Source organism: Phyllopteryx taeniolatus, unplaced genomic scaffold (genome assembly GCF_024500385.1).
Source record: "Phyllopteryx taeniolatus isolate TA_2022b unplaced genomic scaffold, UOR_Ptae_1.2 contig_25, whole genome shotgun sequence".
NCBI lineage: Eukaryota > Metazoa > Chordata > Actinopteri > Syngnathiformes > Syngnathidae > Phyllopteryx > Phyllopteryx taeniolatus.
In genome coordinates, this window is record NW_026903173.1 from 1,166,082 (window position 1) to 1,190,924 (window position 24,843).

General features: G+C 45.2%; 8 non-coding genes across 8 annotated transcripts; all 8 read left to right on the forward strand.

Moving 5' to 3' along the window:
* Nucleotides 1-124: 124 nt before the first annotated feature.
* On the forward strand, nucleotides 125-197 carry trnak-uuu (transfer RNA lysine (anticodon UUU)). Its single transcript has one exon. It is a non-coding gene; the product is annotated as a tRNA-Lys (tRNA).
* A 234-nt stretch (nucleotides 198-431) lies between these two features.
* On the forward strand, nucleotides 432-504 carry trnak-uuu (transfer RNA lysine (anticodon UUU)). Its single transcript has one exon. It is a non-coding gene; the product is annotated as a tRNA-Lys (tRNA).
* A 223-nt stretch (nucleotides 505-727) lies between these two features.
* Nucleotides 728-800, forward strand: trnak-uuu (transfer RNA lysine (anticodon UUU)). The gene has a single exon. It is a non-coding gene; the product is annotated as a tRNA-Lys (tRNA).
* A 232-nt stretch (nucleotides 801-1,032) lies between these two features.
* Nucleotides 1,033-1,105, forward strand: trnak-uuu (transfer RNA lysine (anticodon UUU)). Its single transcript has one exon. It is a non-coding gene; the product is annotated as a tRNA-Lys (tRNA).
* A 234-nt stretch (nucleotides 1,106-1,339) lies between these two features.
* Nucleotides 1,340-1,412, forward strand: trnak-uuu (transfer RNA lysine (anticodon UUU)). Its single transcript has one exon. It is a non-coding gene; the product is annotated as a tRNA-Lys (tRNA).
* A 232-nt stretch (nucleotides 1,413-1,644) lies between these two features.
* Nucleotides 1,645-1,717, forward strand: trnak-uuu (transfer RNA lysine (anticodon UUU)). The gene has a single exon. It is a non-coding gene; the product is annotated as a tRNA-Lys (tRNA).
* A 224-nt stretch (nucleotides 1,718-1,941) lies between these two features.
* On the forward strand, nucleotides 1,942-2,022 carry trnak-uuu (transfer RNA lysine (anticodon UUU)). The gene has a single exon. It is a non-coding gene; the product is annotated as a tRNA-Lys (tRNA).
* Nucleotides 2,023-2,289: 267 nt separating this feature from the next.
* On the forward strand, nucleotides 2,290-2,362 carry trnak-uuu (transfer RNA lysine (anticodon UUU)). The gene has a single exon. It is a non-coding gene; the product is annotated as a tRNA-Lys (tRNA).
* Nucleotides 2,363-24,843: the final 22,481 nt, after the last annotated feature.

The window sequence follows — 24,843 nt, forward strand, 5'->3', positions numbered from 1 at the left end:
TGACCTTGGGTATCTCGGTCATTCGCATACCAGGTTTTAATCTGATGTTCTGTCTTCCGAGTACCTTTCACTTGAGTTTAATTTTCACCTCATCTCCTCACCTCACTCCCTGAATGACTGGAGATCCTGTATAGCTCAGTTGGTAGAGCATCACACTTTTAATCTGAGGGTCCAGGGTTCAAGTCCCTGTTCAAGCGACATACTATTTAAGAGGTTGTTCACTAAATATCACTCATATAATTAAACACCCAACACATGTTCATCGATGCACCTCTCACTTTCTGACTTTGACCTTGAGTATCTCAGTCAGAACCATACCTGTCTTTGAATCTGATGTTCTGTCTTCCGAGTACCTGTTTAGTCAGTCAAATTTCTTGCTTGCGCTTAATTTTCACCTCGTCTCCTCGCCTCACTCCATCATTGACGGGAGAGCCTGGATAGCTCTGTCGGTAGAGCATCAGACTTTTAATCTCAGGGTCCAGGGTTCAAGTCCCTGTTCAGGCGACATACTATTTAAGAGGTTGTTCACTAAATATCACTCAGATAATTAAACACCCAACACATGTTCATCGATGCACCTCTCACTTTCTGACTTTGACCTTGGGTATCTCAGTCAGAACCATACCTGTCTTTGAATCTGATGTTCTGTCTTTCGAGTACCTGTTTATTGTCGCTTGCGCTTACTTTGAACCTCGTCTCCTCAGCTCACTCCCTCATTTTCTCTAGATCCTGGATAGCTCAGTGGGTTGAGCATTAGACATTTAATCTGAGGGTCCAGGGTTCAAGTCCCTGTTCAGGTGTGTTAATTCTTAAGCAGTTGTTCACTAAATATCAATTGAACACTTCAAAACACCCACCACATGTTCATCGATGCACCACACACTCTCACTTTGATCTTGGTTATCTCGGTCAGTAGGATACCAACCTTTTAATCTTATGTTCTGTCTTTCGAGAACCAGTTTAGTCAGTCATTTCTTGCTTGCGCTTAATTTTCACCTCGTCTCCTCACCTCACTCCCTGATTGACTGGAGATCCTGTATAGCTCAGTTGGTAGAGCATCACACTTTTAATCTGAGGGTCCAGGGTTCAAGTCCCTGTTCAAGCGACATACTATTTAAGAGGTTGTTCACTAAATATCACGCAGATAATTAAACACCCAACACATGTTCATCGATGCACCTCTCACTTTCTGACTTTGACCTTGAGTATCTCAGTCAGAACCATACCTGTCTTTGAATCTAATGTTCTGTCTTCCGAGTACCTGTTTAGTCAGTCAAATTTCTTGCTTGCGCTTAATTTTCACCTCGTCTCCTCACCTCACTCCGTCATTGACTGGAGAGCCTGGATAGCTCAGTCGGTAGAGCATCAGACATTTAATCTGAGGGTCCAGGGTTCAAGTCCCTGTTCAGGTGTGTTAATTCTTAAGCAGTTGTTCACTAAATATCAATTGAACACTTCAAAACACCCACCACATATTCATAGATGCACCTCTCACTTTCTGACTTTGACCTTGGGTATCTCGGTCATTCAGATACCAGGCTTTTAATCTGATGTTCTGTCTTCCGAGTACCTGTTTAGTCAAATTTCTTGCTTGCGCTTAATTTTCACCTCGTCTCCTCACCTCACTCCGTCGTTGACTGGAGAGCCTAGATAGCTCAGTCGGTAGAGCATCAGACTTTTAATCTGAGGGTCCAGGGTTCAAGTCCCTGTTCAGGCGACATACTATTTAAGAAGTTGTTCACTAAATATCACTCAGATAATTAAACACCCAACACATGTTCATCGATGCACCTCTCACTTTCTGACTTTGACCTTGGGTATCTCAGTCAGAACCATACCTGTCTTTGAATCTGATGTTCTGTCTTTCGAGTACCTGTTTCTTCAGTGTCTAGTCACTCGCGCTTAATTTTAACCTCGTCTCCTTAGCTCACTCAATGATTTGCTCTTCCTCCTGGATAGCTCAGTCGGTTGAGCATTAGATTTTTAATCTGAGGGTCCAGGGTTCAAGTCCCTGTTCGAGTTACCTGTTCAGGTGAGATAATTCCTAAGCAGTTGTTCACTAAATATCACGCAGGTACTTTGACTCAGACACTTGAACACTTCAAAACACCCACCACATATTCATAGATGCACCTCTCACTTTCTGACTTTGACCTTGGGTATCTCGGTCATTCAGATACCAGGCTTTTAATCTGATGTTCTGTCTTCCGAGTACCTGTTTAGTCAAATTTCTTGCTTGCGCTTAATTTTCACCTCGTCTCCTCACCTCACTCCGTCATTGACTGGAGAGCCTGGATAGCTCAGTCGGTAGAGCATCAGACTTTTAATCTGAGGGTCCAAGGTTCAAGTCCCTGTTCAGGCGACATACTATTTAAGAAGTTGTTCACTAAATATCACTCAGATAATTAAACACCCAACACATGTTCATCGATGCACCTCTCACTTTCTGACTTTGACCTTGGGTATCTCAGTCAGAACCATACCTGTCTTTGAATCTGATGTTCTGTCTTTCGAGTACCTGTTTCTTCAGTGTCTGGTCACTCGCGCTTAATTTTAACCTCGTCTCCTTAGCTCACTCAATGATTTGCTCTTCCTCCTGGATAGCTCAGTCGGTTGAGCATTAGATTTTAAATCTGAGGGTCCAGGGTTCAAGTCCCTGTTCGAGTTACCTGTTCAGATGAGATAATTCTTAAGCAGTTGTTCACTAAATATCACGCAGGTACTTTGACTCAGACACTTGAACACTTCAAAATACCAACCACATATTCATAGATGCACCTCTCACTTTCTGACTTTGACCTTGGGTATCTCGGTCATTCAGATACCAGGCTTTTAATCTGATGTTCTGTCTTTCGAGTACCTGTTTAGTCAAATTTCTTGCTTGCGCTTAATTTGCACCTCGCCTCCTCAGCTCACTCCCTCATTTCATGTAGAACCTGGATAGCTCAGTCGGTGGAGCATCAGCCTTTAAATCTGAGGGTCCAGGGTTCAAGTCCCTGTTCAGGTGAGATAATTCTTAAGCAGTTGTTCACTAAATATGACTTGAACACTTCAAAACACCCACCGCATGTTCATCGATGCACCACACACTCTCACTTTGACCTTGGGTATCTCGGTCAGTCGGATACCAGGCTTTTAATATATAAGATATATAGGAGAGAGGGAGATGGGAGATAGATGAGAGAGAGGAGTTTGTTTGTTTTGTTTTAACCTAGTAGCACACACATTTGTTAAATGCAGTTTATTTGTATTTTTAACTTTTCAAATGAATCATTACCGTTGGTCGTGATGGTGGTACTGTAATCGGATATTTTTTTCGAGGTGGTACTTGGTGTCCAAAAGTTTGAGAATTACTGATCTCTTGAAGAAATCTATTTAGGTCCGATTTTCCTGCTCTATTGGAATATCCTTTTCTTCAAATCAAACGATATAATAATCCTGATTATTTTTGCAGCGTATCTTTTGCAGTCTCGAGACTTTTGTCTCAAATGCTTCAATGCACACATTTTCCCTCGACACAACTTACTCGTTCTCAGAAATGCAGCCATGTCAGATGTTCCTGTTCTTTTTTCTTCAATGAAGTCATATCTTGCTCATTTCATGACTTTTCCACTTTTTGCAAAGTCACTCCAACGCTAAAAGGCACGGCTCTCTGCCTTGTTGCAAAAGTGCATTGGGAGCTGTTCAATGGACTTGATACTTTTCAATAGTTCACCAACCATGTCGAAAGCAAAACAAATTGTCATGAGCTGTGCCCTGCAGTTCCCTTGTTGGAGCTCGGGTGGGGCCCCTCTCGCCCTGTCTCTCGTCCCAGTAATCAGCACCACCTCGGCCGCACACTTCTTGTCAATCAGCCTTCGTCATCACCTGCATTGAAGCCTGCCAGATCCAAGACTCCACTGCCAGAGTATTAACGTTCACCCGTGGTACACCGGCTCGCAACTTACATGTAAACTACGTCGGTCCTCGCAATATTTCTGACCTCCCTCTGTGTTCTTCCTTGTCCTCAGTGCTCCTTCCGTGTTCCCCGCCTTGCTGACCTCTTCCACCACGCCGCCAAGCCATCCACCTGCTCACGCCACCGCCTACCGCACGCTCCCTGTCTCGACGACCCGCCGGTACGCCTCAAGGATCCCCCTTTGAATCTCTTCTCAATCCACCGTTCGCCACAAACTTCTTCAGCCTCTGCCTGCTTCTGCCTCCAGTTGAAATGAACACCGTCATATCGTGACACAAATATACAACCCCAATTCCAATGAAGTTGGGACATTGTGTTGAACAGAAATAAAAACAGAATATAATGATTTGCAAATCATGTTCAACCTATATATAATTGAATACACTACAAAGACCAGATATTTAATGTTCAAACTGATAAACTTTATTGTTTTGCAGCAAAGAATCATTAACTTAGAATTTTATGGCTGCAACACATTGGGAAAGCTGGGACAGGTAACAAAAAAGACTGAGAAAGTTGAGGAATGCTCATCAAACCCTGTTTGGAACATCCCACAGGTGAACAGGCTATTTGGGAACAGGTGGGCGCCATGATTGGGTATAAAAGGAGCTTCCCTGAATTGTTCAGTCATTCACAAGCAAAGATGGGGCGAGGTTCACCTCTTTGTGAACAAGTGCTTGAGAAAATAGTCGAACATTTTAAGAACAATGTTCCTCAATGTACAATTGCAAGGAATTTAGGGATTTCGTCATCTACGGTCCATAATATCATCAAAAGGTTCAGAGAATCTGGAGAAATCACTGTATGTAAGCGGCAAGGCCGAAAACCAACATTGAATGCCCGTGACCTTCAATCCCTCAGGCGGCACTGCATCAAAAACCGACATCAATGTGTGAAGTATATCACCACATGGGCTCAGGAACACTTCAGAAAACCAATGTCAGTACAACATTTCGGCCCAACATCCGTAAGTGCAACTTAAAACTCTACTATGCAAAGCAAAAGCCATTTCTCAACAACACCCAAAAATGCCGCCGGCTTCTCTGGGCGTCAAGTCAGCTGGGATAGGCTCCTGTTGTCACGTTTGTGGTTTGGGCGAAGGCGAGGAACGCAAGGCAAGAACATGGTGGACCCAATTGCAGGGAAGCAGTGAGGCAAGGCAGGAGTGCGGGAGTCTCAAAAAAATAATATTTAATCTTTTAAAGACCCACAACAGATAACAACCAAACCAAAGTAACAAAGAAACACTTGAATATCTAAAACCGGAAACAAACTATGACCTGTGAGTAAGACGTGGAACAGATAGGGACAATGACACCTGACAATGACATACCACAATGACAACGACAACTGGCGACTATGACATGGCAAAGACTTCCATACCTACGCCTCAGATTTTGCTGTCCTTCTGAATGTACTGAGGCGCTCCCACCACAATGTCCTCGCAGCTCTCAAACAACAGGTAGCTGTAGTTTCCTGGAATGTGAATTTTTCGGATGACTTTTTACATCTACCTTACTGTACTTATTTATCTTTCTGAGGACTTTGACTTGACTGTACTTAAAAGTCATTCAATGCCAGCCTTCCGAGTTAACATGGATATTAGACATCTAAAGCAGTCAATGGCAGTGAAATTTGTGGATTTTTCAGGTATTTGTATATGACTTGAGTATTTAGTTCATGACGACATTTTACTTTTACTCCCTACATTTAAAAAAAGAAGCAGATCAAAAAGATATCTGTACTTTCTACTCCTTGCTTCTTTTCAGTATGAGCACTCTGTAAGCCAATAAGAGGTCAACTATTTTGTGTGCAAAGACAGGCAAAATGTATTTGGACCTTTTAATGAAGTACATTTTCATAGTCTGTACTCTGACTTTGACTTAAGTACAGGAGTTGAATGAGTACTTCTAAGTGTCTGGATTTTGACTTAAGTACAGAGTGATGCGTGAGTGCTTCACCGAGGTAGCTGCTGGCAGGAGCGGGGACGAGATCGGGGTTCTTCTCATTTTCATCCCCTGCCTCGAAAGGCCCGTCATCATAAATGCCCATCTCGAGGCATTCTCGCTCCAAATTCTGAATTTTTTTGAACTTTTATCCTTGACTGAGTTTGCTGTAACGCCCCGTCAAATTTAAAGCTTAACATCGATCTCTCAGCATTAAATGTAACAAGCAATCACGTATTCATAAGGGTCACCTTTCCAGTTGTATGCTCCAGGAGCCCCAAAGAAGAAGTAATGGTAGTCTTTGTCAAAAGTGGCGGAGAGGCCCTGCTGGCAGGAGCCGAACATCTCGTGACTTCTCGGCCTGCTGTCACAGAAATGCCAGCCTCCTCCGTCCTCGCTGGAGTAAGGATCGATTTTCAAATCCCACGTAGCAGCGGCCGATGATGTCCCGGGATTCGATCGGGGTCTTCACATTGGTCCTGTGCTGATATCGATGGGCACGGGTCTACGTGGGGGATCAAAAGCAAAATTTATGTACAGTGATCCCCCCGCTATATCGCAGGTTTTGAAGTGATCATTTTTATGGGTTTTTACAGTAGAACTACTTAATGTAATGCCCTAGCCTGTGGGAAAGGAAAGGCGCAGTTGCATATGCACTTTTCAACTGTTCATTTATGTGTTCAAACACATTCGTAATGTGTTTATATGGTCTCTCAATACTGCAGTTTCACCTATTGTAGGTGGGTCTGGAAGGTATCCGGGAATTCACTGTACATAGAATTCCACCAGTTTGTGTCCATAGCATAGCAATGGAAGATAATATATATAGATATAGTTATAATATTATTATGATCTGATTCATCACCTTTGATCACTTGTTATGTATTAGCTAATCTTGTCACGAATGGAGAGGAGCTGGACCCAAGAGCAGGGGGAGGCAGATAGGTTATGATGAACAGCTTATTAGGGAAAGTAATGGAGGTGGTCCTAGGTGCGTTGGCGGGCAGTGGAGGAAGGGACGTGCAGCAGGCAGAAGGGAGGACAGGTGGCGGGGTGTGTTAAGGACGTAATAAAATTGTCAATGTTCAATAGATCATGGAAGCTTCAATTGTCCCTGCGTGTTCGTTTTCTTTGTCCAAAAAGAGAGGAAGAAATAAGACACCAGAGGGCTGAGTCTCAGGGTTCATTCAATCAACTGTACACCAGAGTGCAAGTTCATTGAATGACACACCTCGTTTATTTGAGCTAACTCCTCTAATACACATCAGAAGGTTTCGTTATGACTGGAAGAAGGTATCTCTGGCCTTGGGTGTTATAAAAAATTGGGGAGTCATATTAAAACCATCATTCCTCAGTAATCTAAACTCCTACACCTCCTTTCATGGATAACAAAACTTAATCATGTATCACCCTAGTGTTTTGGAAACGGAACTTAATTGTTAGATAATGGAACATAGCTTCATGAGTAAGAAATAGAACAATCCAACAATCCCCATGTTTACATCGTGGAACTATATAACAGAACCTAAGCAGTACTACTCTATGTGGAAGGCAATCAGAGGATATATAAACAACGTAGTCATGAGCTAAGCATTCTTCATAAGGCAGTACTACTCTTGAGACAGGACAAAAACAACCCATATATTGATTTGAGGAGGGAAAAAGACAAGTCCTGTAACATGCTAAGAGAAAAGACACTGTATATTCTTAATCAATAATTCATCCATCTGGACACGACGTCGTCTTGTGTGAGCAGAACTTCAGGAGTAGGAGCTTCTTCAGGTCATCAGCATCTGTGATTCCGGCTGGTTCATATTCTTTTCCACCACTCCCGAGACCATCTTGACACACAGTGTCATGGCCACGTGTTTCAAGTTGTTTTTCTTTGTGTTGCAGTGTCTGGATGAGCGAAGGTGGGCGTTGACATCGGTGACGCACCTGTCATGCATTGTAATCATCAGCCTTTTTAGGGGGCACCGTGACAGTGTGTGGGCGTCGGAATATTCATTCGTTTTTGCCCAGTGTTTGCCGCCGTTCTGACCGCTGTCCAAATTTAGGCTCAATACGATTATACCACACGGACCGTTTGTCGTGTCTCCCTGCGTTATCTGTTTTTGATTCTCTCTGGTTGTGAGTTCCTTTAGTTTCGTATGTCTCGCCATCACATGCTCTGCCATTTAATTAAAATTGTTCGGACCTCTTACCTGGAGTCTATTTTTTGGGATCTGCCCTTACGGCATTGCCGCCCGTGACAGAATATTCCGACCAAAAATGGATCCCACAGACTCAGACTCTTTTCGCCACGCGTTGGCAAGTCAGGGACATTTGGTAGGAAGACACGAGACATCGTTACACAAGCTCAGGGAGGCAATTACGGCGTGAACGACCCATCTCAGTACGCTGAGTTCTCGGGTTGATCAGGTGTGTGCACTTGGATTACCTCCGGTTCTGGCAGAAGCACCCGCCACCAACACAGTGGCCGCGGTGCCACCCGCCAGGGAAGCTTGTCTCCCAAATCCACCTCGTTATGCTGGGGAGCTCGGCGGCTGCGGTCAATTTATTTATCAATGTACCCAAGTATTTGACCAACAACCGGTCACGTATGCCCAGGATAAGACGAAGGTGGCTTTTATAATGAGTCTACTTACGGGTCAGGCGGCATCGTGGGCGATGGCGGTCAGCAGAGCCAACCCAGCATTACGTTCCTCCTTCCCGGCATTCGAATCTGAACTGAGGAGAGTTTTTGATCACCCCGTCAAGGGCAAGGAGGCCGGTAGCCGGTTGTTGGACCATTCCCAGGGGGACTTGTCAGTAGCCGAATACTCCATTTCGTTCCGCATCCTGGCAGCAGAGAGTGGATTCGGCGATGTTGCGTTGAGCGGCATTTTTCGTCGGGGACTCTGTCCTGCCGTCAAAGATGAGTTGGCGGCCCGGGACGAGACCACTAATTTGGAGGAGTTGATCGAACTAGCCATTAGACTGGACAATCGACTGAGGGAACGGCGCATTTTTTTTGGGTCCGCTTCCCCGGGACATTCTTCATCCGCCATGGAAGACGCCGCCTGTGTTCCCCCATCCACCTCGGCGTCGACGAGGGAGCCGGCCCTGGCCGTGGAGGAGCCGATGCAACTCGGCGGGGGACGACTGACGGAGACGGAACGTCGGAGACGCATGAGAGCGGGGGCGTGTCTGTACTGCGGCCGACCAGGACACAAGGTATCCACCTGCATGGCGAGACCTTCACGGGAAGTGACGCTACGCGTTCCAAGCAGAGCGGCCAGGTGGTGGTGACAGCGCCTTCTGCCTCCGGAAAAAACGTCTCATCGTGTGAGTATTTTGATGAAGACTTGGTACCCTGTGAATTGAGAACTGGATCGAAGAACAAGAGACTTCAATTGCCGGGTGAAGGATCGGGATTTGGCGGCAGTGTGAAGGTTTCCGCGTTAATTGACTCCGGAGCTGATGAGTGTTTTGTGGACTCCTGTGTGATAGAGACTCTAAATTGTCCACTGTACAGACTTAGCAAACCGAGAAAAGTTCTTGATTTGGATGGGCGTCTCCTGGCGGTTACAACACATATTACGGCTCCACTGTGTTTAAAGCTCTCGGGTAACCACATCGAATCGCGGCGATTTTTTGTAATGCCCTGTCAATCTGCTCCAGTTGTGCTGGGATTAACGTGGTTAAAACTTCATAATCCAGATATTAATTGGGATCAACTACAGATTGTGAATTGGAGCCTATTTTGTCATTCTCATTGTCTGCAGTCTGCCATGTTGACTACCACCCCCCGTGTTCAAGACGAGCACATCAATTTGGCTAAAGTACCGGCTGAGTACCATGATTTGCAACTAGTGTTCAGTAAGGATCGCGCCCAATCTTTACCTCCGCATCGTCCATACGACTGTTCCATAGAGTTGATTCCCGAGGCTCCACTACCATGTGCGAGGCTGTATCAGATTTCTAAGCCTGAGCAAGAGGCATTAAAGAATTATATTTCGACTTCGCTAGCTGCCGGGTTGATTCGTCCCTCATCGTCGGCAGTTGGTGCCGGATTTTTCTTTATCGATAAAAAGGACGGGACCCTGTGACCCTGTGTCGATTTCCGGGGTGTTAACGACATCACGATAAAGAATAAGTATCCTCTCCCGCTGTTGGACTCGGCGTTTGCCCCTTTGCAGTCTGCAAAGGTGTTCACAAAATTAGATCTGCGAAATGCCTATCACCTGGTGAGGATGAAAGAGGGAGATGAGTGGAAGACTGCGTTCAATACTCCATTAGGTCATTTTGAGTACTTAGTCATCCCTTTTGGACTCACGAATGCACCCGCTGTGTTTCAGTGTCTTATGAATGATGTGCTCCGGGACATGATAAATGTATTCTGTTTTGTGTACTTAGACGACATCTTAATTTTTTCCCGTGATCTACGTGAACATCGCCAACATGTCCGCATGGTGTTGCAGCGCTTGATGGAAAACCGTCTTTACGTCAAGGCTGAGAAGTGTGAGTTCCATGCGGAGTCGGTACAGTTTTTGGGGTTCATTGTGGAGAAGGGCCAGCTTCGGGCCGATCCAGCTAAGATCCAGGCTGTGGTTGATTGGCCAACTCCAACGTCTAGGAAGCATTTGCAGAGGTTTTTGGGTTTTGCTCATTTTTATAGGCGATTTATACATGATTACAGCCTTAAGGTGGGACCTCTGACTTGACTTACTTCCAATACAATACCATTTGTATGGACCCCTAAGGCAGATGTGACTTTTGATTATATTAAACAATTGTTTGTGAAGGCTCCTGTGTTACATCATCCTAATCCTGACCTTCCTTTTGTTGTCGAGGTGGACGCATCTGATTCAGGTGTGGGGGCGGTCCTGTCCCAGAGGTCCCCGGTCGACCACAGGCTGCACCCCTGCGCTTTCTTCTCAATTACGATGTGGGAAATAGAGAGCTGCTGCCCATTGTCCTGGCGCTGCAGGAGTGGAGGCACTGGCTGGAGGGTACGAGGGAACTTTCAAGTTTTCACCGACCACAAGAACCTGTCTTACCTCCGGACTGCTAAAAGACTCAACCCCCGTCAAGCACGTTGGGCCCTGTTCCTTACCCGTTTCAATTTCATCATCACTTACCGCCCTGGGTTGAAGAACGGCAAACCTGACGCCTTGTCTAGGCTGCATTGCCCGGCTGCTGTTCAGCCTGTTGTGGAGACCATTCTACCTGGGACCCGGGTGGTGGGAGCGCTTCAGTGGGAGGTTGAGAAGAAGGTGGTGGAGGCGGGGAGGGACGTCCAGGCCCCGGGAGGTGTTCCTGATGGCAAATTGTTTGTTTCTGTCGTTTTACGTCCAGAAGTGTTGAGGTGGGGACACACTTCTCAAGTCGCTTGCCATCCTTGGGTCAGTCGGACATTTTTCCTCATTTCCGAACGGTTCTGGTGGCAGGGACTACGCAGGGACGTTAAGGAATATGTTTCGGCATGCTCAGTGTGTGCCCGTAGCAAGATTTCCCATCGTCCTCCAGCTGGTCTTCTTCGTCCACTGCCCATTCCTTCCCGCCCCTGGTCCCACGTCGCCTTGGACTTCATCACGGGACTTCCACTGTCCGGAGGGAACTCGGTCATCCTGAGTGTTGTCGACAGATTCTCCAAGATGGCCCATTTCGTTGCTCTGCCGAAGCTGCCGTCCTCGTTTGAGACTGCTAATCTCCTTGTCGACCATGTCTTCCGAGTTCATGGTATTCGTGCTGATCTGGTGTCTGACAGGGGGCCGCAGTTCGTCTCTCGAGTCTGGAGGTTGTTCTGCAAAGCGCTGGGGGCTTCCTCCAGTCGTTCGTCCGGTTTCCACCCGCAGACAAACGGCCAGGCTGAGAGGGCGAATCAAGATGTGGAGGCTGCTCTTCGCTGTGTTTGCCATCAGCACCCCTCCTCGTGGTCTTCTCACCTGCCTTGGGTGGAATATGTGCATAACACCCTCGTTTGCTCTGCCACTGGACGGTCGCCGTTCATGACTGCATACGGTTACCAGCCGCCGTTGTTCCCTTCTCAGGAGAGGAAGGTGGTCGTCCCGTCTGTACAGGTCCATCACCGAAGGGCTCATCGGGTGTGGCGGGATGCAAAGTCGGCCTTATCCCGTACTGAGGCTCGCAACCGAGAGTTAGCTGATCGTCATCGGATCTCAGCTCCCTCTACCGTCCTGGTGAGAAGGTCTGGTTGTCCACACGAGATTTGCATTTGGCTGGGGGTTCTAAAAAACTGGGTCCTCGGTATATTGGTCCTTTCGAAATTGACTCTGTTGTTAACGGTGGCAGTTAAACTTCGGCTCCCTCCCGCCATGAAAGTGCACCCTGTATTCCATGTCTCCTTGCTCAAACCGGTTTCCTCCAGCCCTCTGTGTCCTCCAGCGGTGCCTCCTCCTCCTCCACGGGTGGTTGATGGTGAGCCAGTGTACACGGTGGGTGAAATATTGGATTCCAGAAGAAGGGGCAGGGGTGTGCAGTATTTGGTCGACTGGGAGGGTTACGGCCCTGAGGAGCGTTCCTGGGTTCCCCGCTCTTGGATCTTAGATCCGTCCCTTCTCCGGGCCTTCCACTCTCTCCACCCGCAGAAGCCGGGTGGTCCGCCAGGGGGCGCCCTTAGAGGGGGTGATCCTGTCATGGCCCTGTGTTTCAAGTTGTTTTTCTTTGTGTTGCAGTGTCTGGGTGAGTGAAAGTGGGCGTTGACATCGGTGACACACCTGTCATGCATTGTAATCATCAGCCTTTTTAGGAGGCACCGTGACAGTGTGTGGGCGTCGGAATATTCACTCGTTTTTGCCCCGTGTTTGCCGCCGTTCTGACCGCTGTCCAAATTTAGGCTCAATACGATTATACCACATGGACCGTTTGTTGTGTCTCCCTGCGTTATCTGTTTTTGATTCTCTCTGGGTGTGAGTTCCTTTAGTTTCGTATGTCTCGCCATCACATGCTCTGCCATTTAATTAAAATTGTTCGGACCTCTTACCTGGAGTCTATTTTTTGGGATCTGCCCTTACGGCATTGCCGCCCGTGACACACAGTGTCCTCGTACATGGAATAATACAGCATCCGAAAAGCAATAACAAAGTAACAGCAGTAACAATAGCAATTATGAATGTAATTACAAGGTGTTTCCATTTTCCAACCCAATCTTCCAGGGGTTTGGAAAAGCCTGTTGAATCTGCCATTTCAGCAGCCAATGTTTTTAACCCATGTAGGGCTCTCGTTACTTGTCCATCCAGGCTGTGTTGTTGGGAATAAAAGTACAACATTTTGGATCAAACATTGCACAAACACCATTCTTTTCGGCAAGGATCATGTCAAGGGCCATGCGATTTTGAATTGCCATTAGGGAAGTGGGGGCCAATTGTTTAGCTAAGCCTTCAATGGCATCACTGGTTAAGTTTACTGCTCTTTGCCTGTTGAATCATAATTTGGTATTTTATTCTATTCATTATTGCGTTATGGTTTTTCTGGCCCTTAATGCCTTTGTCCACCATTTTTTGTGGGGTCCACCTGCCGGTAAAATTGGTGGTTTGTTCCCATGTCTGACACCATGTGTGACTATATGGCAAATTCTGCGCGCATCTGGTCTGTACCGTCTGGTCGAAACATAAGTAGATGTCTGTTCCTCTATACGAGCTGTTATAGCCTCCACAGTTAATCACTTCGCATAAGTCGAAAACATAAGCATTGCTTGTTCCTTTCCTTGTGATTAATTGTAATTTGGAATGGTATTCCACATTTGCTTGGTACCCTTTCTCCTACTACATGAATTGTCGGTCTACTAAATTCCCCCCGTTTGCCGAATGCAACTTGAGGCAATAAATGCAACACGAATGATACAATCAAAGTGGTTTGGCAACATGACATTGTGACCTGTGGAACCAGATAGTCCCTTTTCCTTCAAGTTGGTAGGCGTGTGAAGTCCTCGCAGTCACAGTGAACGGTCCCGTCCACCTTGGTTCAGACCACTTCCTCTTTATCACTCGAAGCCAAACAGATGCAGGTGGATTATCGCCGTCCGACTGGATGCCTGCAAAGCTGGACAGAACACCTCTTAATTGATCAAAGTAAGACAGGCGCGACAAGGAAGAAGGTGACTCAAAAGATGAGCCAGAAACTGGACCAGGAAAAGAAAAGCCATGGTATATTTCGAAAGGGCTGAGTTTGTGTGTACTATTTACAGACGCTCTAATGGACATGAGCACAATTGGGAGAGCTCTCAACCACGACGTATTTGACTGTGCACAGCATTTAGCCAATTTTTGTTTTAAAGTTGCATTCATACGTTCAACGACTCATTTCGTTCACTACTAGTTCAGTTACAGCCCATCCAGCCACTAGTTCCCCATTGTTTGTCCTATAACAACAACCATCCGTAAACAACTTTCTCCCTTCCTTCAACGGTTCCGACAATAAATCTGAACGACATGCTTTGTCTTTTCTAGCCTTCTCCTCACACTAATGCATTCCTTCAGTTACACCGTCGGCCATGTTAGTATTGACAGGTGTAAACTGAATATGCGGTTGTTCTAACAATGATAATATTTTCATTTTTCGCTTGTTTGAAAAGGTAAATAGTCGTGAGTTGATGAAAGCAGTTGTGGAGTGTGTGGTGTACGCAGAGCGGGTTGGGACAACAGTTGGCAGTGTGTCCCTCTTGTCCACAGGCATAACAACTGTAGTTACTCTGTGCTTCTGCAGGGCCTCGACAGACACGTTCAACGTGTCCAGTTTTTCCACATGCAAAGCATATGGAGTTCGCGCCGCGGGACTGACCCCTGAAACCTCCTCTGACTCCCCCTCTAGTCTGCTGCTGTAGTAGCAAAGTGGCCCATGTCGGGTCCTGCGACAGTAGCTGAGGTGCCATGACAGATAGGGGCTGTTTCTTTTTTTTTTTTTTTTTTTTCTGACACATTTTCTCTGGCAGCGCCTCGGTGCAGTTTTAGCAAGGTTTTCTGCATTTGTTCTATCTCATTGTTTTCAGAAGTCTTTTTGTCTATCCATCTTTTCATAAAGTGAAGTACTGTTCTGAGTAAAGTGAGGAAGTTTGTGGTGCCTGCGCATATGGTGTTTTTATTTTATTTTATTATTTTTGTATTTTTTCAATTTCGTCCTCCTTTCTTTCTGTTTTTTCCTTTTATAATGCCATAATCATGGCATCATCTTTTGGTTCATTCATCCCCACCGATGCAAGTACATTCATCACTGTACACAGATCTTGTTCTTTTTCAACGATTTTAGAGTTGACTGCGGATTTCTTAAAGACGGACGTTTTTTTGTTTTTTAAAAGTTTTACTTCTACAACTTGTCTGTCTTTTAGACGGTGTAACTCAGGAAGCAAAGGCTCAGTCTTTCTGATTTGTCCTTCCTCTTTTTCATCTAACCACTTACTTATGTTCTCTCTTTCCTTTTTCTGTTTCTTCTCCCCTGCATACCTTAGTCCCGTATAGTGTAACAGTAACTTTGTGAATTGCCACCTATTCCATCCTTTTCCCCCTTCGTGACCTGAATCTCCCAATACCAATTCAGGTTTTCCTACCAATTGACAATGTTTGTCAAAATTTCCTTCCATCATATAAATATGGGGAGAATTCGTAGAAAAGTGAATGTCTCAGTGACAGATATTTCAAGTGTGAGAAAGGAAGCTTCTACCACAAGTGGCACCTTTCTCCTTGGGGTTTCCCCACACTTAATACATCTATTTAATGCACTTCAGAATTCTCCTAACAGTTCTTTCGGCGTGTACTAAAAATGCCTGAAAGAATTTTCTACACATAACACTATTAATCTTGTCCTGCAAGACCTTCCCTGGTCTTTCTACCAGAGGGATGCTTCACTTCAAATAACCTTTCCCAACCTTTGTTGGAGGATTTCTCTATGTCGCGGGACACAAAACTTATGATTAGAAAAAATGCCTTGTCTCGGACTCACAAATAATTTGGTAACTATCAATGTGCAGAATTTTGTTAAAAAGGTCTCTGCTTACCTTAGTTTATAAGCGCGCTGTTTGTGAGTCCAGGCCAAGTCGGTGATGACCAAAATGAACCTCTCCTATCAGACAAATCACGACGCGGGGTCACAATCTGTTCAGGATGTAATATAATGTCAATGTTCAATAGATCATGGAACCTTCAATCGTCCTTGCGTGTTCGTTTTCTTTGTCCAAAAAGAGAGGAAAAAATAAAGACACCAGAGGGCTGAGTCTCAGAGTTCATTCAATCAACTGTACACCAGAGTGCAAGTCCACTGAATGAGACACCTCGTTTACTCAGCTAACTCCTCTTATACACATCAGAAGGTTTCGTTATGACTGTTTGGCAGAAGGTATCTCTGGCCTTGGGTTTTATCACAAAATGGGGGAGTCATATTAAAACCACCATTCCTCAGTAATCTAAACTCCTACATAATTTCAAGGATAATAAAACTGAATCATGTATCACCCTAGTGTTTTGGAAACGAAACTTAATTGTCAGATAATGGAACATAGCTTCATGAGTATGAAATATAACAATCCACCAAAACTCACTGTCTTTTCCCAGCAATCAGCAATCCACAATGCCAATGCAGCTTCCATTTTCACTATTCTCCTATTATGCGGAGTTACCACACGTTTCGCTTCCTTATTGAAGCAGTTTTGCGGATATTTGCTTCCTCTTTCGTTCTGTACCGCACTGTAGATTCATTCACGTCGTAATGGCGTGCCACAAATGCATAATATCTGCCCTCTTTGATCAAATCTAAAAGTTTCACTTTTTCGCTGATGGTCATCATCTTCTTCCTCTTGGGCTCCCGGAGGAAGCTTTCGCAGCGGCACAGCACTTTGGCGGCATTGTAAGGGCTTGCTTAATTAATCAAAAAAATTAGCGCTTCAACAAAAAAAGTTATTGCGAACACAACAGCGTGGACGAGACTGGCGAAACACAACAAGGGAAGATTCTGGGTGAGGCTGCGATGATGCGCAGGCAATCAGCTCATGGGATACATCCACTCCGGGATGTCGCACCGGGAACCAACAGCGTGGACGAGACTGGCGAGACACAACAAGGGAAGATGCTGGGTGAGGCTGCAATGATGCGCAGCCAATCAGCTCACGGGATAAATCCCGTGTGGGAAAAGGAATGTACTATACTATGAAGTGGAAGTAATTAGTCATATGTTATATATCATATGTTTAGTCATATGTTATATATCATAGCTGTCAGATGGATCCCCTCACCTTCAAAGTGACAACTTTTCAGGAAAAAAAACAAAAAACAGCTCGCTTGAGTTTCCAAACACTGGTTTGTTCAAGCTGGTATTACAATACTTCCACACCTAAATGTCCTCCAACACGCACCTTGTCACATTCCCACTGGAACGCCACCTCATTGAGGTGCCACTCGGACTGAGTGGCAAAAGATGCCTGTGTTCAACACATTCTTTAGTAGTTGCTGAGGAAATTGAAAAATTTAACCCATCACTTCTAAATTTAAGTTTCAAAAGGTAAGTAAATACCAAGAAGAAAGTAAGTTTGCATACTGTTCTATGATGCACCAGAGAGAAGAGAGTACTTTTCATTAAATTATGTTATTTGTGTGTCTCATTGCTGAAATGCAAAACAAACATTTCTGCTAAGAATGCTGCACAGTCGAAAAGTAAATCTGACAATTATCAAAGTATATTAAAATCAATGAGGAATCGCAGAGCTTTCTGTTGCTAATTAACCGATATGGGATGATGATGAACTCTGATCTTGATGCGCCTGTTATTCGTTTTTATATCAACATCAGAATTTCTTTTCTTGAAATGTGTTTCATCCTGAAGAGTTCATCTACCAGGTTTCAACTTTTAAATAAAGTATTCAGTGAATTATACATAAAAGAATAACATGCTTAACCCAGGAATGAAAGAAGTGTATAAATGAAGTATGCAGTGCTGTACATTAAGGACTATAACACTGAAACTGGAAATGGAAGCAATTTTATTTTGAAATGATTCTCCTTCGTTCCGGGCCTGACGGTGGAGGTTGAAGTCTGCAGGATGGTAGCTGGTAATCAATACTTTGTTCCTTTTGTCCTTGTCTCTGTTTTTTGTTTTAGGGTTTTCAGGTGATTGATTACGCCATGGTTTACGGTCCAAAACGTCAAATGCAGTTTTTTTCGGGTTACATATTGCCGGCTGGCAGCTCCCCTGCTGGGCCGGTCTGGACAGCATGACACAGCAGTTTCCATAGTGTTGTGGTTATCATGTTTGCCTCACAGGTGAAAGGTCCCTGGTTTGAAACTGGGTGGAAACAATACTTTGTATTTTTTCATCTGCCATGATTAACTATGGGGAGAGATTTGTCTCAAAATTCTTTCCACAAATAAATTCATGATTTACACAGGTTTTTCAAAAACCACAAATATATCTACAATTTACACGTTTTTCTAATATTTTGTTTATGTTGTGGGGGCCTTTATCATGATATGTGAGGATGATCAGAATCAGAATCAGAATCATCTTTATTTGCCAAGTATGTCCAAAACACACAAGGAATTTGTCTCCGGTCGTTGGAGCCGCTCTAGTACAACAGACAGTCAATTTACAGAACACTTTGGAGACATAAAGACATTGACAAAAAACAATTATGCAAAAAGATGCAGAGTCCTCTAGCACTTAGAGCAGTTCGAATGGCTAATATCGCAATAGTCCGGTGCAATGACCATTGTGCAAAGGGCACTGAGACTTCAAGGAGTGTATGCGGTTTAAAGTGACGAGTAGTGCGATAATCTGGGACAATGGTTGTGCAAATGTTACAGATACTCCTCAATCAGTGTGCAAATGGTGCAGATGCTACTCTGGCATGAGTGGCCAGTATATGCAAATAGTGCAGCACGGCGAGACAACTACAGTGAGTGCACGAGTAATACATAATTGGCCCCACAGAAATGTGACAACGAACTCAAGTCAAAAAAATTGCCAGCTTGTTGTAATGGAATTATAAGTTAGCTGTTTAAGAAGTTGATTGCAAGAGGGAAGAAGCTGTTGGAATGTCTACTAGTTCTAGTTTGCATTGATCGGTAGCGCCTACCTGAGGGAAGGAGCTGGAAGAGCTTGTGACCGGGGTGGGGAGGGTCCGAGAGGATTTTGCATGCCCTTGTCTTAGTTCTGGCAGCGTGCAAGTCCTCAAGGGTGGGTAGGGGGGTACCGACAATCCTTTCAGCAGTTTTGATTGTCCGTTGCAGTCGGAGTTTGTCCTTTTTTGTAGCAGCACCAAACCAGACTGTGATGGAAGAACACAGTACTGATTCAATGACTGCTGTGTAGAACTGCCACAACAGCTCCGGTGGCAGGCCGTGCTTTCTCAGAAGCCGCAGGAAGTACATCCTCTGCTGGGGCTTTTTGAGGAGTTGATGTTTGTCGCCCACTTCAGGTCCTGGGAGATTGTAATTCCCAGGAACTTGAAGGTCTCGACGGTTGACACAAGGCAGCTGCACAACGTGAGGGGCAGCTGTGGCGAAGGATGCCTCTTGAAGTCCACGATCATCTCTACAGTCTTAAGCGTGTTCAGCTCCAGGTTGTGTCGGCCGCACCACAGCTCCAGCCGCTCCGCTTCCTGTCGATATGCAGACTCATCACCGTCCTTGATGAGGCCGATGACAGTGGTGTCATCTGCAAACTTCAGGAGTTTGACAGTCGGGTTCGCTGAGGTGCAGTCGTTCGTGTAGAGAGAGAAGAGCAGCGGAGAGAGGACACAACCTTGGGGCGCCCCAGTGCTGATGCTGCGTGTGGATGAGATGGCCTCCCCCAGCCTGACCTGCTGTGTCCTGCCCGTCAGAAAGCTGTAAATCCACTGGCAGATGGCAGGTGAGACGCTGAGCTGGAGAAGCTTGGATGAAAGGAGTTCAGGGATGATGGTGTTGAACGCTGAGCTGAAGTCGACGAAGAAGAAGAAGAAGAATCATCTTTTATTGTCATGAACATGCATGCATGCACACGAAATTTGTTCTCTGCATCACAGTGAACACATACACATGTTAGTGGAACACACTGGAGCAGGGGGCAGCTGAAGCGCCCAGGATCCTCGCGTAGGTCCCTGCACTGTCGAGGTGTTCTAGGATGAAGTGCAGTCCCATGTTGACTGCATCATCCGCAGATCTGTTCGCTTGGTAGGCAAACTGCAGGGGGTCCAGCAGGGGACCTGTGACACTCTTGAGGTGGTCCAGCACAAGACGTTCAAAGGACTTCATGACCAGAGATGTCAAAGCGACAGGCCTGTAGTCATTCAGACCCGAGATTGCAGGTTTCTTGGGGACTGGGATGATGGTGGAGCGTTTGAAACAGGATGGAACTTCGCACAGTTCCAGAGATCTGTTGAAGATCTGAGTGAAGACTGGAGCGAGCTGGTCCGTGCAGACTTTGAGGCAGGATGGGGACACGTGGTCCGGGCCTGCCGCTTTGTTAATCTTTTGTTGTTTGAAGATGCGTCTCACATCCCGTTCATGGATGGTTAACGCAGAGGTCAGAGGTGTGATTGTGGTCGCGGGTGCGGCCGGGTTGGTGTGTGGTGTGAAACTGTCCTTTTCAAATCTGCAGTAGAAGGTATTCAAGTCGTTGGCTAGTGTGCTATTGTTCTCAGCTTGGGGGGATCGTCGCTTGTAATTAGTCAGCGATTGGAATGCATGCCAGACTGATTTAGAGTCGTTTGCGCTAAACTGTTTTTCCAACTTTGCTGTATAGATCCTCTTTGCAATGTTAATTTCTTTGGTCAGCTGGTTTCTAGCTCGATTATACAGGGCCCTGTCCCCGCTCTGATATGCATCCTCCTTAGCTTGGCGAAGCTGCTTAAGTTTAGCAGTGAACCACGGCTTATTGTTGTTGAATGTGCGAAATGATTTTGTTGGTACACAGACCTCTTCACAGAAACTGATATAGGATGTGACAGTGTCCGTATATTCATCCAGGCTGCCAGCTGAATTTTCAAAGACACTCCAGTCTGTGCAGTCTAAACAGCTTTGAAGTTCCATCTTGGCTTCATTTGTCCACTTTTTGACTGTTTTCACTGTAGGCTTCGCACATTTAAGTTCTTGCCTGTACGTCGGTATTAAGTGAATTAAGCAATGATCAGACGAGCCCAAGGCTGCGCGAGGTATAGCACGGTATGCGTTTTTTACCGTAGTGTAGCAGTGGTCTAAAGTATTATTTTCCCTGGTAGGACAGTCGATGTGCTGCTTGTATTTAGGGAGTTCGTGGTTGAGTTTAGCTTTGTTAAAGTCCCCGAGAATAATGAGGGGTGAGTCGGGGTGTTTTTTTTCAATTTCGTTGACTTGATCGGCGAGCGTTAGCAATGCGGCGTTCGTGTTAGCTTGAGGCGGAATATAGACTCCAGCCAGTATGAATGATGCGAACTCACGTGGCGAGTAGAATGGTTTACAGTTTAAGAATAGCGACTCCAAATGCGGGCTGCAGTGTGTGCTGAGCACCGTGACGTCCGTACACCATTTTTCGTTGATATAGAGGCATATCCCGCCGCCCTTTGTTTTCCCCGATGATTCCATGTCGCGGTCCGCTCGATGAATGTGGAAACAGGGAAGCATAACGGCGCCATCAGGTACAGCGTCGCAGAGCCAGGTCTCCGTGAAGCACATGGCCACGGAACCTCCGAAGTCTTTACTGGTCTTTAACAGAAGATGAAGCTCGTCCATTTTGGTGGGTAGGTAGCGTACATTCGCGAGGTGGATCGACGGGAACGCCAATCTGTATCCTCTCTTGCAGAGTTTCACCTGAATGCCGCCACGCTTCCCTCTGTGGCGCCGTTTCCGTCTCCATGCGTCGAAAACCGCGGACGCCGCTCCGGTGAGTAACTCAGGGAAAAAACAGAGGATTTCCGAAAGTTGGTGACAGAAAGTCCGTAGTAGCCTCCTTGATGGTTAGCAGGTCTCCCCTTGTGTAAGTGAGTCGTGTAAGGTCTCCAAAGACGGACGAAAAACACAAAGACAAAAACAATACTAGAGAGCGCGCTACCGAGGCGACCACACTGGTAGGCGCCATTTTGGTATCCAGAGCCCAAGCTGTGCATGGAGGCGAGTCCGACTATATCTTGTCGGAACTTCTCGACCTCACACACCAGCTCTGGCTCCTTCCCAGCCAGAGAGGTGACATTCCACGTCCCTAGAGCCAGCCAGTGTCAAATAAATAACAGCGTGCTACAGACATTTGTGGAGTGGAAGCCGTGGGTTGTGTCCTTGGGGCCATTCCTGCCACCCCCTGACCCTCCACATTGTACATTGTTCTATGATAGAAAACACGATTGGATTTATCAACAAGAATTTTTGAAAAACTATCAGACACTCATGGTATTTTACCAAGTGATAGAATAGTGGTGGTACGAAAGGGTGTTGCGGCAGTGGTTGACCTGACATCGGATTTATTGCCTTGGTTCAAAATGCCATTTTCTGCGTCTCACATTTCATTGGCACTTAAACAAGAAGGATTAAGAAATCTGTCGGCTAAACTCAATTGGACACATCATGAGAAAGAACTCTTCATACAAATTAAACAAGAATTAAGTCAAGCCATTGCTTTGGCAATTCCTAACAATAAACTACCGTTTCATTTGGACATCTCTAACAAACCTCATACTGCCGCTGCAGTATTGTACCAAATAGTACGGGGTGAAAGAATGGTACTACTACACACGAGTGTTTTGTTAGAACCAATAGTAGCACGTGCTTCTGACTGCGAGAGATATGCAGCAGCATCTGCGGCTCTTCCAGAAAAATGCGCACGTGGTGCTTATGCAACCGCTCTGCGTACACACCACACACTCCACAACCGCTTTCATCAACTCACGCATATTTACCTTTTCAAACAAGTGAAAAATGAAAATATTATCATTGTTACAACAACCGCATATTCAGTTTACACCTGTCAATACGAACATGGCCGACGGTGTAACTGAAAGAATCCATAAACCAAGGAAGGAAGTTTGTGGTGCCTGCGCATATGGTGTTTTTTAAATTTATTTTATTATTTATTTTTAATTTTTTATTTTTTCAATTTCATCTTCCTTTCTTTCTCTTTTTTCCTTTTGTCATGCCATAATCATGGCATCATCTTTTGGTTCAAATATCCCCACCAATGCAAGTACATTCATCACTGTACACAGAGTTTGTTCTTTTTCAGCGATTTTAGAGTTCATTGCGGAAGACGGAAGTTTTTTTGTTTTTTAGAAGTTTTATTTCTACAACGAGTCTGTCTTTTAGACGGTGTAACTCAGGAAGCAAATGCTCAGTCTTTCTGATTTGTCCTTCTTCCTATTTTTTATCTAATAATTTACTTATTTTCTCTCTTTCCTTTTTCTGTGTCTTCTCCACTACATACCTTAGTCCCGTATAGTGTAACATTAACTTTGTGAATTGACACCTTTTCCCCCTTCGTGACCTGAATCTCCCAATACCAATTCAGGTTTTTCTACCAATTGACAATGTTTGTCAAAATGTGCTTGCATCCATCCATCCATTTTCTGAGCCGCTTTTCCTCACAAGGGTCGCGGGCGTGCTGGAGCCTATCTCAGCTATCATCGGGGAGGAGGCGGGGTACACCCAAAACTGGTTGCCAGCCAATCGCAGGGCACATACAAACAAACAACCATTCGCACTCACATTCACAACTAGGGGCAATTTAGAGTTGTCAATTAACCTACCAAGCATATTTTTGGGATGTGGGAGGAAACCGGAGTGCCCGGAGAAAACCCACGCAGGCACGGGGAGAACATGCAAACTTCACACAGGCGGGGCCGGGGATTGAACCCTGGTCCTCAGAACTGTGAGGCAGACGCTCCAACCAGTCTCCACCGTGCCACAAAATTTCCTTCCATCATATAATTATGGGGAGAATTTGTAAAAAAAGTGAATGACAGATTTCAAGTGTGAGAAAGGAAGTTTCTACCACAAGTGGCGCCTTTCTCCTTGGGGTTTCCCCACACTTAATACATCTTTTTAATTCACTTCGGAATTCTCCTAAAAGTTCTTTCGACGTGTACTAAAAATGCCTGAAAGAATTTTCTACACATAAATAACACTGTATTATTCTGGTCCACCAAGACCTTCCCTGGTCTCTAACCAGAGGGATCCTTCACTTCTAATATTTACCTTTTAATAGTGGTAAATCTTCCCTGACCGTCGTCAGAGTTTAACCTTCCCCAGTCGTCACTGGGGGATAACCTTCTCCAATCTGTCGTGATTGGAGGCTATCCTTCCACAACCTTTGTTGTAGGATTTCTCTATCTTGCGAGTCACACAAAACCTATGATTAGAAAAAATTACTTGTCTCGGACTCACAAATAATTTGGTAACTGTCAATGTGCAGAATTTTGTTAAAAAGGTCTCTGCTTACCTTAGTTTGTGAGCGATCTGTTTGTGAGTCCAGGCCAAGTAGTTGATGACCAAAATTAACCTCTCCTGTCGGACAAATCACGACGAAGGGTCACCATCTGTTAAGGACGTAATATAATGTCAATGTTCAATAGATCATGGAACCTTCATGTTCATTTTTTTGTCCAAAAAGAGAGGAAAAAATAAGACACCAGAGTGCTGAGTCTCAGGGTGCATTCAGTCAACTGTTCACCAGAGTGCAGCTTCACTGAATGACACACCTTGTTTATTTGCGCTAACTCCTTTTATACACATCAGAAGGTTTCGTTATGACTGTTCAGCAGAAGGTTTTGATATATGTTTCGCAGAAGCTACCTCTGGCCTTAGGTGTTATCAGAAAAGGGGGAGTCACCCTAAAACCATCATTCTTCAGTAATCTACCTACTACATATTCTCATGGAAAACAAAACCTAAACATGTATTACCCTAGTGTTTTGGAAACGGAACTTAATTGTGAGATAATGGAACATAGCTTCATGAGTACAACATAGAACAATCCAACAGGTTCTGTTAAATATATTCTAGAAGTTATCAT